Source organism: Phyllobates terribilis, unplaced genomic scaffold (assembly GCF_046119375.1).
Source record: "Phyllobates terribilis strain yellow unplaced genomic scaffold, ASM4611937v1 Scaffold_453__1_contigs__length_1468511, whole genome shotgun sequence".
NCBI lineage: Eukaryota > Metazoa > Chordata > Amphibia > Anura > Dendrobatidae > Phyllobates > Phyllobates terribilis.
The window spans coordinates 1,084,592-1,099,656 of record NW_027363213.1 but is presented as its reverse complement, the minus strand read 5'-3'; the positions used below and the strand labels follow the sequence as shown (position 1 = coordinate 1,099,656).

The following is a 15,065-nucleotide window of genomic DNA, read 5'->3' as shown; positions in this document are numbered from 1 at the left end:
AATAATAATTTTTTTTATTTTTATAGCGCCAACATATTCCGCAGCACTTTACAAATTTTAGGGGGAAATTATACAAACAATACAGAATAAGCATATCTCATATTGAAAGGAGTTAGGGCCCTGCTCGCAAGCTTATAGTCTATGAGGAACTGGGGGAGACACAAAAGGTAGAATGTACATATATTGTATAATGCAGCCTTGATATACTAAATAGGATAAATAATACATGGACTGGTCGCCTGCCAGTATGTGTGCAGCCCTGACCGAGGCTATTATGTGCATGGTTGGTATGAACCTGAACTTGAGGAAGATTTTAATTTGGGGGAAAACTGGGACGGACAACTGGGATGGACAGATAGTGTGTGGAGGCGATACGCCAGTCTAAACAAATGAGTTTTTAGGGTCCACTTGAAACTGTGGGTATTGTGAATTAATCGAACTGTCCTGGGTAGTGCATTTCAAAGAATTGGCGCAGCACGCGAGAAATCTTGGAGACACGAGTGGGAAGTTCGGATTATGGAGGATTTTAGTTTTAAGTCACTGGCAGAACGGAGGCCACGTGTAGGGTGGTAGACTGAGACAAGGGAGGAGATGTAGGGGGGTACTGAAGCATGGAGCGCTTTGTGGGTAAGCGTGGTAATTTTAAATTGAACTCTATATTGGATGGGTAACCAATGCAATGACTGGCACAGGGAAGAGGCATCGGTGTAGCGGTTGGCGAGGAATATGATCCTGGCTGCTGCGTTAAGGACGGATTGGAGAGGGGAGAGTTTAATAAGAGGGAGTTGCAGTAGTCCAGACGAGAATGTATAAGAGCTACAGTAAGAGTTTTTGCCAAGTCAAAGGTTAGAAAAGTCCTGATTCTTGAGATGTTTTTGAGGTGTAGATGACATGAACGAGCGAGTAATTTGATGTGAGGAGTGAAGGAAAGGTCGGAGTCAAAAATGACCCCAAGATAGCGGGCTTGTTGCTGGGGAGTAATGGTTGAGCCATAAGCGGAAATGGCAATATCGGGCATAGGTAGGTTAGTGGAGGGAGGAAAGACGAGTAGTTCAGTTTTTGACAGATTCAGTTTTAGACAGAGGGAGGACATAAATTACTTCATAAATTTACGTCATAAACACAAATTACTTTGCTCATCATCCTTTAACCCCTCTACATGGATCTGGACTAACACAGAGATCCCTAGGCTTGGGCCACGGTGTTACCTGCTGTTCTGTGGAGTGAGATCGGAAGAAGAATAGTCAGGTAGCCGGGTCAGAACCAAAAGGATAGAGAAAATACAAACTCAGAAGACACGAGTAGTCAGTAAATGGGCCGGGGTCACAACAGGAAACAAATACACAAGCCGGGAGCTGAGCACAGAGGACTGAACCAGAGGAGAACAAGGCTGTATCTGGCAGCTTCCGGCAATATGCCTTCAGCTTTAGTAGGGTGTGGTTCTCTCCAAATGGCTGAAGCAGGGAGCAGATTACTCCAGCTGGACAGCACATACACCCATACTGCCAGACTGGATGGTACTATTGGTCCCAGTAATCCTAATCTTAGTGGCTTAACAGAGCCTTCGCCGCCCAGAGCTTCTGGTTCTGACGTCTCTTCCATCACCAGCGCCGCCTGCAGAATGAATAAGACGGTGCCTGGTGACAAAAGCAGACGTCACACAAGTCGAAGCAGGAGGAGAAGTAGATGTCCCAGAGGAGATGGGATACACCTTTTGCAGAAGCCCTAATATAACAAAATGGCAGAAAACCAGAGCAGTAGAAATCCTCATAAAGTGACTCCATTTTGGAAATTATAACCCTCAGTGAATTAATCTATAGGAGAAGTGACTATTTTGACTCCACAGGCACTTTCCGGAAATTAGCACGCAGTGGATGTTGGAGAGTGAAAACTGCAAATATATAATTTCATTACCCAACACATAGTGCCCAGATTGTGCTCCAGGAGACACACACCATCAATTAAGTGGGTTCTTCTCATTATAGTAATGTCAAATACATGGATAATAAATGAGATTTAGGCACATAAACTACTGCAAAGCTCAGAAGCGAGAAGGATATCTGACTTTGGAAGAGCAGATATTGCTGGATTGGGTTATGGAAGCCATGTTGCTTTTCAAGAGCCTTTAAGCCACTAATAATGTGGAAACCTCTGTTTTTCCACTGACAGATGATGGATCTGAGTGGAGACTTGTTTTTTGTCAGATAAGTAGAAGTTTTTATTGGTATTCTTTTTGCCTACATAACATCATTTGGTGGCTTTTTATTCCATATTTGGGAGGCAGAATGAAAAAACAGTTGAACACCACGCTTTACTGATCCAGCCTATGAGGTTTTCTATTAGACAGTCATTGTTCTGGTGAATAAGTGAATTTTTTTTATATAACTTGCCTTTTTACGGACAATTTAAGTAGAAATGTTAAAAAATATAAAATTCAAAGATTTTTTATTAAAAATAATAATTGGTTTTATTCTTGGCAGATGTCTGTACCAGGAGATTAGAGGGACAGCTGATATCTTCAATTTTTAAATCAGATAATTTTCAGATCCAACAGGATACAATTGAAATGAATGACATTACTCCAGATATACCATCATTCCTTCACAGCAAAGATCTGTCATCTGATCCTTTGAAACAGGTCCTGTCTTCTGATTCATTACCGACTACTAAGGAAAATCAAAGTCACAAAATAAGCATTAAAAAACAAACTGCTCCTAAAGCAAAGAAGCCATTTTCACGTTCAGAATATAGAAATAGTTTTCCTCTCAAAAAGTCTTTTCTTAAACCTCAAAAAATTCACACAGCAGAGAATAGATTTTCTTGTTCAAAGTGTGGAAGATGTTTTAATCAGAAATCAGATCTTTTTAGGCACCAGAGAACTCACACAGGAGAGAAGCCATTTTCCTGTTCAGAATGTGGGAAACGTTTTACAGAGAAATCAACTCTTATCACACATCAGAGAACTCACACAGGAGAGAAGCCATTTTCCTGTTCAGAATGTGGGAAATGTTTTACAGAGAAATCAAATCTTATTGTACATCAGAGAACTCACACGGGAGAGAAGCCATTTTCCTGTTCAGAATGTGGGAAATCTTTTGCAACAAAATCAAATCTTATCAAACATCAGAGAACTCACACAGGGGAAAAGCCTTTTTCATGTTCAGATTGTGGAAAATGTTTTGGACACAAATCATATCTTAATAAACATCAGAGAACTCACACAGGGGAGAATCTTTTTTCATGTTCAGAATGTGGGAAATATTTTACAGAGAAATCAACTCTTATCAACCATCAGAGAACTCACACAGGAGAAAAGCCATTTTCCTGTTCAGAATGTGGGAAATGTTTTACAGAGAAATCAACTCTTACCAAACATCACAAAACTCACATAGGGAAGAAGCCTTTTTCCTGTTCAGAATGTGGGAAATATTTTAAAAATAAATGGAATCTTATTATTCACCACAGAACTCACACAGGGGAGAAGCCTTTTTCATGTTCAGAATGTGGGAAATGTTTTAACCAGAAATCGGATCTTGATAAGCACCAGAGAACCCACACAGGGGAGAATGTCGCAACTACACCCAACTAGTCTCTGTAGAGACTAGAAAGGCCCTAGCTGCACAACTAAAAAGACCACCACACACCTAACTAACTAATAAGCCATTGAGGAGTTTCTCATACCTCCTGTGGAACCAGAGGGGAGGCTGCAACACACTCTCAACAAGGAGAAAGGAAAGTATGAAGTAAAATACAAAAACTCTGAGTGAGAAACAAAAATGCATTCATAAAGGGCAAAGAAGGCAAGCTAAGGAGAACCACAAATAAAGGGAACGAGTATAATCTCCCAGAAACCTAACATTGTTAGAATAAAAAGGTACTTGGAGGGAAAGCAAACTGACCGGGAGGATAGTTTCACCTTTGTGGTGAAACTTATAAAATTCATCCTCACCAACTGGAAATGTAAACCTGTACATTTATAATGACCACGGACAAGATAAAGATTCCCAACTCACATCAGGACCACAAGATCCCTGGTACTTTCAGCTGCATCACAATGAACTTAATTATATGTACCGATTGTCCAACTGGGGGTCTGTATGTAGGGGAGACAGGGCAAAAACTTAAAACAAGGATGAATTCTCATCGCCACACAATAAAAGAAAAACAGAATAGATTCACTTGTGGCCAAACATTTCTACGGCCACAACTGCTTCTCCCTCTCCCATGTTGATAGTTCTGCTTCAAGTCTCTTATCTTATCTATTGCATTATTCCTGTGCCCTGTTGTGTATAAATATGTGACTCTTCACATTTTGTGTTATACCATGTCTGATGAAGAGACCAGAGTAGTCTCGAAAGCTTACTGACTAATGGCTAACTGAAAAGATGGTATCAACCACTGAGGACTTTCAAATTTTAATGTTTTTCTCCAAACAGCAATTTTAAGATCTCTCCACAGGTGTTCAATGGGATTTAGATCCGGATTCATTGCTGGTCAGAACTGTCCAGCACTTTGTTTCCATCCATTTTCTGGGTGCTTCTTGAAGTATGTTTGGGGTCATTGTCATGCTGGAAGACCCAAGACCCAGCTTTCTGACACTAGGCACTACATTGTGCCCCAAAATCCTTTGCTAATCTTCAGATTTCATGATGCCTTGCACACAGTCAAGGTACCTGACCAGAGGCAGCAAAACAACCCCAAAACATCTTTGAAGCTCCATCATATTTGACTGTATGTGTTGTAAATTTATTGATTATGTTGCGCAGCTTGGACAGAGGAACATCCGGATCTCTAAAGATGGATTTATAACCTTGAAATTATTGATATTTTTCAACAATTTTGGTTCTCAAGTCCTCAGACAGTTCTCTTCTCCTTTTTATGTTTTCTCCATTCTTAGTGTGCCACACATATGCACACAATGCAAAGATTGAATCAACTTCTCCCTTTTTTATCTGGTTTTAGTTGTGATTTTCATATTGCCCACACCTGTTACTTGCCACAATTGTGTTTGAACAAGCTTCACATGCTTGAAACAAAGTTGTTTACCCACAATTTTGGCAAGGTGTCAATCATTTTGCCCGACCTATTTTATGTGGTTTTGTGTGAAATTATGTTAAATTTGCCTTTTTTTCTCTGTTTTCTTGTGTTTTTCCAATACATGCAAAGGAAATAAACGTGTAGAACAAAACATGTACCTGCAATAATTTTCTGGGAGAATTACTTTTTACATTTTCTGTAACAATTTCAAGGGAGCCAACACTTTTGACCATGACTTGTTTTTGTCGCCTTTTTAATTTGTTGCAGCATATCATCCGCTTCATGTTCCGCTATGTTAGGAGACTTGTAGCAAAGTCCAGTTAGCAGCTTTCCATTATTGCCATTTCCATGTACATTACCCATACTGATTTTACATGCAGAGGGCCAAAATGAAAAACTTGGACAAAGTCGTGGACCAACCAGTATACAGTATAATGGGCCCCACATAGTCCTCCATACAGAATAATGGGCCCCACATAGTCCTCCATACAGTATGATTGGCCCCGCATAACTTTCCATTCAGTATAATGGACCCCACAAAGTCCTCCATGCGGAATAATGGCCCCACATAGATGTGGTGGTTCTGGTGTCGTGGGTCAAATGTAATCACCAAGAGTTGGGCATGTGTGCTGTACATTGTCGAAGCTCCCCCCCATGTCATCATTGAGCTTGAGGTCTTAAGTTGGTTTTAACGAAAATACCCACCCCTCTACCTATTTTTCTTTCCTATCCGTTTGAATGTAGTTTAACCCTCTATGTTTGTCACCCAGTCATGGCTTTCATCCAGTCAGGTTTCTGTAATGCCCACCACATCGTAATCTGTGGCTGACCTAAGAGTCTCTGATTCATTCATTTTGTTTTGAAGACTTCTTGCATTTGCCTGCAGACATTTAATACTATTAGCACATTTATTACTTCTACTCGCTTCCTTACTTTTCTTGAATGTCTCACTCTGTCTACTCTATCCCCTTATTTGCACGGCTACCCTCCCTCCCCCAGATTCTAGTTTGAAAGCTCCTCCATCCATCTGACCATTTTTTTCCTCAGCACATCTGCATTCTCCCCATTGAGGTGCAGCCTGTAGCCGACAGAGAAGTCAGCCCAGTTCTCCATGAACCCAAACCCTTTCTTCCTGACAATTATCTCCTTAAGTTCCCGCTGACTTTCTAGTGACGTAGTGGAATCAGCAGTATTTCTGAAAACACCACCTGTACTTCAGCTTCTCTCCTAATTCCTTGTAATCATTTTTAAAGACCTTTCACCTCCCTCTAACTTTGTCATTGGTACCAACGTGTACCATGACTGCTGGGTTTTCCCCAGCCCCACCCAATAATCTGTCTATCTGATCGCATGAGGGGCACACAAAATGTGTGTGTTCTCGTCTTAGTTGTCTGTCGCCAAATTGTATATAGGATCTATACGGTCGGAGAAATCACAAATGAACACTGAGTAGTGTCTCAAATAGGCTTTTTATAGGAAAAATCAGGAACCTTTCCACACATTACCTCATTGCCTTATCTCATAATTATGGCTGACATCTGTCGCTAATGGGTCATTATTTTAATATGTAAACAATTAAGTCAAGCTGACTCAATTAAATCAATTAAGTCCGTCTTGCATGTAAGGTTCAAAGGTCAATCACTTATCTTTTATTATTCTGTAATTTCCCTAAAAGTAATAAAGATCATTAGCAAGCTCTTATTATCAGATTAATATGTTAGTCAATAATCATTAGGGATTTTCCATAATTCCATGTTCTACGTAGTATGTGGATCTTTGATCATTATAAGGTTATTGGTACAATGTGGTATGGGCAGGAGGAGGGCATTTTGGATTGTCTGTAATTCTTAATACATAAAAGTATGGAGTTCCATTTTCATATAACTTCCATAATCATACATACAGTATATTTATCTATAACACCCCAAATTAACTTAGGAATTATCTTAAGGACCATAATCTTTCCACTTGACGAGATAATGCAAAAAAGTACCTGACCCACCTGGAACCAAGAATTCACCTTACTTCATACTCCCGATACCCTTCCAAATCCACCTCAATTATGTCTTGAGGTCCCCTCAAATTTTTTTAAAAGAGAAGAATGGAAAGAATTATTGATTTTCCAGGCAATAGGAAGCTGCAACTTAACTGTCACAGGATTTAAAATTTTAATAATTTTATAAGGACCTACAAATTTAGATGCAAACTCTCTAGATATTATCTTTAAGCGCAGATTTTTTTAGGACAACCACACAAAATCCCCCACCCTAAAGACAGGAGCCTTCTTCCTACGTCTGCGGTTAGCAACTCTTTTGGTCCAGTCACTATCTGCCAAAAGATACCTATCGACATCCTTCCAGACCTTAAAGAGGTTGTCCACTACTATTAACAATGGCCCTGTTATGCTCACGCCCGGACTGACTGGTGTGAGGGTGGTTAGTGGTCCCACTGGGCCATGAACCGAGGAGTGCCTGGAGGGGCGTGACTAGGGGCCTCGCCATATCCGACCACGAACACACTGCGGCTTAATCGACTCTGTGGTCTGAGGAGGGACGTGGGAGGTGGCCCAGGTGCTACTCCAGGTCACACCCCGGACACAGCTGTTGACCCACACCGGGGAATGCAGAAACGGGCAGGCACAGCTGGTATGCAGACAGGCGGGTACTGGCAGGCACAGCTGGTATGCAGACAGGCGGGTACTGGCAGGCGCGGCTGGTATGCAGACAGGCGGGTACTGGCAGGCGCGGCTGGTATGCAGACTGGCGGGTACTGGCAGGCATGGCTGGTATGCAGACAGGCGGGTACTGGCAGGTAGGAACGCAGGCTGGATAGGGACCAGTACAGACTGGGATACAGGAACAGAGCCGCAGGTGTGGTGGACAAGCGGAGCAGAACCGCAGGTGCGGTGGACAAGTGGAGCAGAGTGAAATCGCAGGTGCGGTGGACAAGCAGAGCAGAGCAAAACCGCAGGTGCAGTGGACAAGCAGAGCAAAACAGCAGGTGCGGTGGACAAGACGCAGAGCAGAGCGAAACCGCATGGCAGAGGGTGCAGGCAGACAGGATAGGGCTCTGTTCACATGCAACAGACTGGGAAACACAGGAAGATAGTTAGAACACAGGAGGTAGAGACGGAGGCAGGGAGATGGGACAAACAGAACCAGATACACCTAAGGTACTTACAATGAAGTAGCGAGTGGACACAAAACTCACAAACAGAAGTACAGAGACCATGAGTTGGAGTTAGGTGCAGGTTCAGACACTGCAGGAAAAGGGCAGGTACGGACATAGAGACAAACAGATAATGGGCTAGGACACAGTTCATACATGAACTGAACCTGGAACAAGATACAGGAACGAGCCTGGGAACTCAGCCCCCAGGGTGGCGGAAACAGACAAGATACAGGACAAGACTTGGCAACTCCGTTGCACAGAACACACTGAAAGAAAGTGTTGCTCAGGCACCTCCTACTGGGTGGAGGGGGTTTAAGTATCCAGTGACTCACAGCAATAGGCTGGGGACGCATTAGGAGTGCGCACACTGTAACTTTAAGAATCAGGCAGTAACGGCGCCGCCTCCCTAAGCAATTAGAAAAGAGACATGCACACAGCAAGTACTGAAGCAAAGTGTGCAGCCTGGACTGATAGGTAAGTTGGCGGTCTTGCATGGTGGAAGATGGTAAGCCATGCCAGCATGCTGCCTGGGATATTACAGTCCCCATGGAATTAAATTGTGCCAACAAGTCTTTTTGTAAATGCCTTGCTTGTTCTTTATTGCCTGTGAGCGGCGTTATTGCTGGCCTCTCACCAGGCATCACGTGACCCCGGCTGCAGCCGACTCCGACATCTGCTGATGTCACGTCAAGTTCCGGCTGCAGTCGGGCGTGAGCACGTGACGCACTCCCCCTTGATTGATGGGCTGTGGTTGGGGTTGCATCGCACATCACAGCCCAGCATCCACCGCGCGCTTTCCCTCTCTGCTTTGGTTGGGAAAGAGCAATGAAAAATCAAATTGCACTCGGACCAATGTTAATGAATGAGTGACATCTCATCTGCGATTTTTTTTTTTTCTCAGCTGAAATCAGGCTGAGAAAAAATTCACAGCATGCTGCGATTTGCCACGTATCTCGGGCGGCGAGACTAGCCAATGCAAGTCAATGGGTGTGTGAAAAAAATCGCACATCACTCGGACCATGCGAGTGCCGTCCGATTTTCACGCCCCCGTCTCTTTAAAAGCCGGCAATTCATCAGCCGCATACAGTTACAATACATCGGTACCCGACAATATGAAAATAGAAAGAATAGCTATACACATAGAATAGATAGAAAGGTGTCAGTCATGTATATAATTAGTACAATGACAGTGCTGGTTACTGTACTTGTCATTTATTGTTAAATTAAAGGATTTATTTAAAAAATTTGGTGTGGGGTCCCCCGTAATTTTATTGTCTAGCAGAGGTTAAGCAGACGGCTGGGGCAGATTTTTGAAGCCTGGGAAGGGGGTAATACCCACAGAGCTTCCCAGGCTACTAATATCAGCCCCCCAGCTGAATACTTAGCCTTTACAGGCTATTAAAATGGGGGACCCCCAAAAAATGACTTGGGGTCCCCTATTTTAACAGCTAGCAAAGGCTATACAGACAGTTGGGGACTGATATTAATAGCCTAGAAAGGGGCCATAAATAATGGCCCCCTCCGAGGCTAGAAACAGCAGCAATCAGCCGCCCCAGAAGTGGCGCATCCATAGGATGCACCAATTCTGGCACTTAGCCTCCGCTCTGCCCACTGCCCTGTAGCGGTGGCAGTGGGGTTATAGGGTTGGGGTTGATGTCAGCTTATAAGGCCAGCTGACAACAAGCCCAGGTTAGTAATGGAGAGGCGTCTATAAGACGCCCCCATTACTAACACCATAGTGAAAGTGAAATGTGAAATAACTACAACAACACCATGAATAAAATATTTTATTTGAAATAAACACAGAGACCTTTTATTGTTCTAAATTAAACCCTACTTACCATAACGCCCATTCCAGCTGAAGCCAATGTCCCCTGCAATGAAAGTTAAATAATAAAGCAACCTCATCCTTACCTAACTAGAAACACTAGCGATCTTAGGCCACGGCCCAACTATCAGTATTCGGTCAGTATTTTTTCTCAGGAGTTGGAGCCAAAACCAGGTGAGGAACAATCAGAGAAAAGGTATAATGGAAACAAGTCACCAATTCTGCATTTATCCCCCATTCCTGAGAAAAAAATACTGACCGAATACTGATAGTGGGACCGGGGCCTTAGAATAAAAAACTGCATTGTATTGACATCAGGGGTATAGATTTGAGTAACTAACTCAAAACCAACGAGGAATAAAGTGCAGATTTTTGGGGGCAGATGATACAATACATACAGTTGAAACCAGAAGTTTACATACACTATATATAAAAAGACACATCTGCATGTTTTTCTCAATATCTGACATGAAATCAAAATAAAACTTTCCCGTTTTAGGTACATTAGAATTACCATCATTTTTTATATTTGCCAAATGCCAGAATAATGAGATAATGTTTTAAGGCATTTTTATTACTTACTGCAAAGTCAAAAGTTTACATACATTTCATTAGTATTTGGTACCACTGCCCTTAAACTGAATGACTTGGGTCAAACATTTGGTACATCCTTCCACAAGATTCTCACAATAGCTGGTCGGAATTTGGGCCCATTCCTGCTGACAAAACTGATGTAACTGATCCAGGTTTGTAGGTCGCCTTGCTCGCACCTGCCTTTTCAGCATTGCCCATAAATTTTCAATAGGATTGAGATCAGGGCTTTGTGATGGCCACTCCAAAACATTGACTTGTTATCCTTAAGCCACTTTGTTACCATTTTGGCAGTATGCTTCGGGTCATTGTCCTTTTGGAAGACCCATTTCCACCCAAGCTTTAACTTCTTGGCTGATGTCTTGAGATGTTGCTTCAGTATTGCCACATAATCTTGTTTGCTAATGAAGCCGTCTATTTTGTGAAGTGCACCAGTCCCCCCTGCAGCAAAACAACCCCACAACATGATGCTGCCGCCCCTATGTTTCACAGTTGGGATGGTGTTCTTAGTAGTGTTGAGCGAGTATGTTCTATTAACCCTTTCGCCGAGTATGCTCGGGCCGAGCTCCGAGTATTTATAGCTGCTCGGTGATATGGTTTAATCGCTCCCGTGTGCATGATTTGCAACTGTTTGACAGTTTTATTACATGTGAGGAATGTCTATTTCTTACACATTCCTCACATGTAATAAAACTGTCAAACAGTTGCAAATCATGCACACGGGAGCGATTCAACCATATCACCGAGCAGCTATAAATACTCGGAGCTCGGCCCGAGCATACTCGGACAGAACATACTCGCTCAACACTAGTTCTTAGGCTTCCAAGCTTCTCCCTTTTTCCTCCCAACGTAACAATAGTCATTATGCCCAAAAAGTTTAATTTTAGTTTCATCAGACCACAGAACGTCTCCAAAAATTAAGGTCTTTGTTCCTGTGTGCATTTGCAAACAGTAAACTGGCTTTTTTATGTTTCTTTTGGAGTAATGGCTTCTTCCTGGCAGAGTGGCCTTTCAGCTCATGTTGATATAGTACTCATTTCACAGTGATAATTGACACAATCTTACCAGCTTCTGCCATCATCTTCACAAGGTCTTTTGCTTTTGTTCTTGGGTTGATATGCACATGTCGGACCAAAGCACGTTCATCTCTGGGACACAGAACCCGTCTCCTTCCTGAGTGGTATGATGGCAGGACATTCCCATCTTGTTTGTACTTGTGTATAATTATTTGTACAGATGAACGAGGCACCTTCAGGTATCTTGAAATTGTACCCAAGGATGAGCCAGACTTGTGCAAGTCCACAATTCTCTTTCTGATATCTTGGCTGATTTCTTTAGACTTTCTCATGATGCTGTACAAAGAAGCAGTGTGTTTCAGATGTGCAATAAAATACATCCACAGGTGTGTCTCAGAAGCTTCTAAACACATGACATCATCATATAGGCAGTCCAGAATTGTTTAAAGGCATAGTAATCTTAGTGTATGTAAACTTTTGACTTTGCAGTAAGTAATAAAAATGCCTTAAAACATTCTCTCGCTCTCATTATTCTGGCATTTGGCAAATATTAAAAACTATGGTAATTATTAGTGTTGAGCGAACATGCTCGACACTGCTCGGTACTCGCCCGAGCATCACGCTACTCGGGATGTTCGGCGAGCACCGAGCATTTCCGGGTTACTCGGGCGGGAGCTCGGGTCTCCGCCCTGCATGTTTGGCGCTCTTTACAGAGCCAATGAACATGCAGGGATTGCCAGCCAGTCACTGTAATGCTGCAGCCATGTTGGTTGTGGGCATTACAGTGATTGGCTGGCCGCACAGCGTCACCTCGAGTATTTAAAACAGGGCGCCGCCATCTTGGACACATTAGACAGTGCAGGGACAGCGCTGCTGATTTAGGGAGAGATATAAACTGCAAAATAGTTAGTGTAGGGTCTGTAAAGGCTGGCAGAACAAACAAACAGTCCTTTTCAGGACTAATATCCATCCCAGATACCAGGCAGGCAGGCTGTATAGGAGACACAGTGGTTATACCAGCAAACGCTGCATTACAGTCCTGTGTGCTCCTGTTGCTGAAATTGCTGGACTTAGCACCAGGTGTCGGGGGCCAGGAAAAATCCTTTTTTTTTCATCTAAATCCTCCTTTTTTTTCCTCCTTCACACTGTACAAATACCCGTCTTATTAACCTTTTGGTGTGTCCCCCCCCCAAAAAAAAGCGTGTCTCTGATTTTTCAGACACAAATATAACTGTTGAAAATAGTCTGGTGTAGGCTAGAGAAACAGAAGTGTTGTTTTGCACTTCCACGGTTCAAACCTCTGTATTATCCATTTTGGGCCATTTGTATCTAAAAAAAAGCAGTTTGAGTGTGTCGCTCACTGTTCAGCCGGAAATATCTCTATTTAAAAAAGTGTGGTATACCCCAGTAAACAATAACTGTGGTTTTGCCATCCCACGGTAAAAAATCTCTATTATTCAGCTTTTGGTAGTTTTTTCCGTAAAGAAAAACAGTAGTGTCTCCTGACTGTTGTGACACAAAAATATATCTGTTCAAAATAGTCTTGTGTAGGCCCGACATCCCAGTGTGGTTTCGCAGTTCCACGGGTCAAATCGCTGTACTATCCAGTTTTGGGCCTTTGGTATCTAAAACAAAAGCAGTTTGAGTGTGTCGCTCACTGTTCAGCCGCAAATATCTCTATTTAAAAAAGTGTGGTATACCCCAGTAAACAATAACTGTGGTTTTGCCATCCCACGGTAAAAAATCTCTATTATTCAGCTTTTGGTAGTTTTTTCCGTAAAGAAAAACAGTAGTGTCTCCTGACTGTTGTGACACAAAAATATATCTGTTGAAAATAGTCTTGTGTAGGCCCGACATCCCAGTGTGGTTTCGCAGTTCCACGGGTCAAATCGCTGTACTATCCAGTTTTGGGCCTTTGGTATCTAAAAAAAAAAAGCAGTTTGAGTGTGTCGCTCACTGTTCAGCCGCAAATATCTCTATTTAAAAAAGTGTGGTATACCCCAGTAAACAATAACTGTGGTTTTCCTCTTCCACGGTTCTAATCTACTCTTTATTACCCTTTTTCCATTGATAGTGCAAGTGTAAGCTATTTTACTTCATTTACAATGGGCAAGGCGCGTGGCAAGGGACGGGGAAGTGGACGTTCTGGTGATGGTTCGTGCAGAGGACGGGGCCGTGGCCAAGGTGAAAATGTGCCACAACCAACAGCCACATCTTCTCGCTCCCACTTCTTGACCGAATTACTAGGGAAGCACAGAACAACACCAGTATTGAGAACTGATCAGTGTGAACAGGTTATTAATTGGATAGCAGATAATACTTCCAGTTACCTGGGCACCACCACCTCCGGTCTGTCTTCCACACGGTCAACTCTTAGTAGCCGTGAGTCTCGACCGCATACTCCTCACCCTGATGCTCCTTCCTTCCACCATGCCGAGTGTCGTCAGACAGCAAGTGATCCCACACTTGGACACTCTGAAGAGCTGTTCACTGGTCCATTTCCATATTTGGGCCCCTCGCCTGATACGCTTGAAGTGGTGGAAGAGGAGATCCCATGTTGCGATGCCCAAATATTTGAACAGCCACGGCCACAGGAAGTCGACGTTGGCAATCTGTCACAAGAGGTGGACGATGACGAGACACAATTGCCAGGAAGTGAGGAGGAGGATCGTGGTGCGCAAGTGGAAGAGGAGGAGGTGGTGGATGATCTAGTAACTGACCCAACGTGGAAGGAGAACATGCAGAGTGAGGCCAGCAGCACACAGGGGGAGGGAGGCAGAGTACCCCAACAGGCAGGAAGAAGCAGTGTGGTGGCCGCAGACAGAAGGCAGGCAACCGTTCCCCGTAACACCAACACGAGGGACGTTGCCAGTACAAGCGGTAGGTCTTCCAGAGTCTGGAATTTTTTTAAAGACTCTGCTGATAACCCCAAAAAGGCCATATGTTCCACCTGCAATGGCAGCATCAGCAGGGGTGACAAAACTACCAGCCTGACCACCACCAGCATGATCAGGCACATGGCAGCAAAGCACCCGACTTTGTGGGGCAAAACCCAGGGTCCACGACCAGTGTCAGCGGGTGTCACCACTGCTTCTTCCACTGTTGTGCGTGCAATAGAACCCCCTGTTGTGTGTGCAAGGCAATCCCCTGTCCATACTGCATGTAAAGATGCCCCCTCCTCTCAGTCTTCACTTGTTATGGCAGTTTCTCAAGAAACAGCATCAACGTCCACGTCCCACCGCAGCGTTCAATTGTCCATATCCCAGACCTTTGAACGAAAGCAGAAATTCGCAGCTAACGCCCCACAGGCCACAGTCCTAAATTCGCACATTTCATGACTGCTTGCATTGGAAATGCTGCCTTTTAGGCTGGTGGAGACGGAATCCTTCCGCAATCTTATGGCGGTGGCCGTCCCTCGGTAC

The 15,065-nt window shown here is 43.5% G+C and overlaps 1 protein-coding gene and 1 pseudogene across 1 annotated transcript in view; one reads left to right on the top strand and one right to left on the bottom strand.

The window, feature by feature from the left end:
- The window catches only part of LOC141229040 (uncharacterized), a 69,094-nt pseudogene extending 63,906 nt beyond the window's left edge, over positions 1 to 5,188 (top strand).
- The window catches only part of LOC141229036 (oocyte zinc finger protein XlCOF29-like), a 242,596-nt gene that overhangs the window by 191,439 nt on the left and 36,092 nt on the right, over positions 1 to 15,065 (bottom strand). The window lies entirely within an intron of this gene.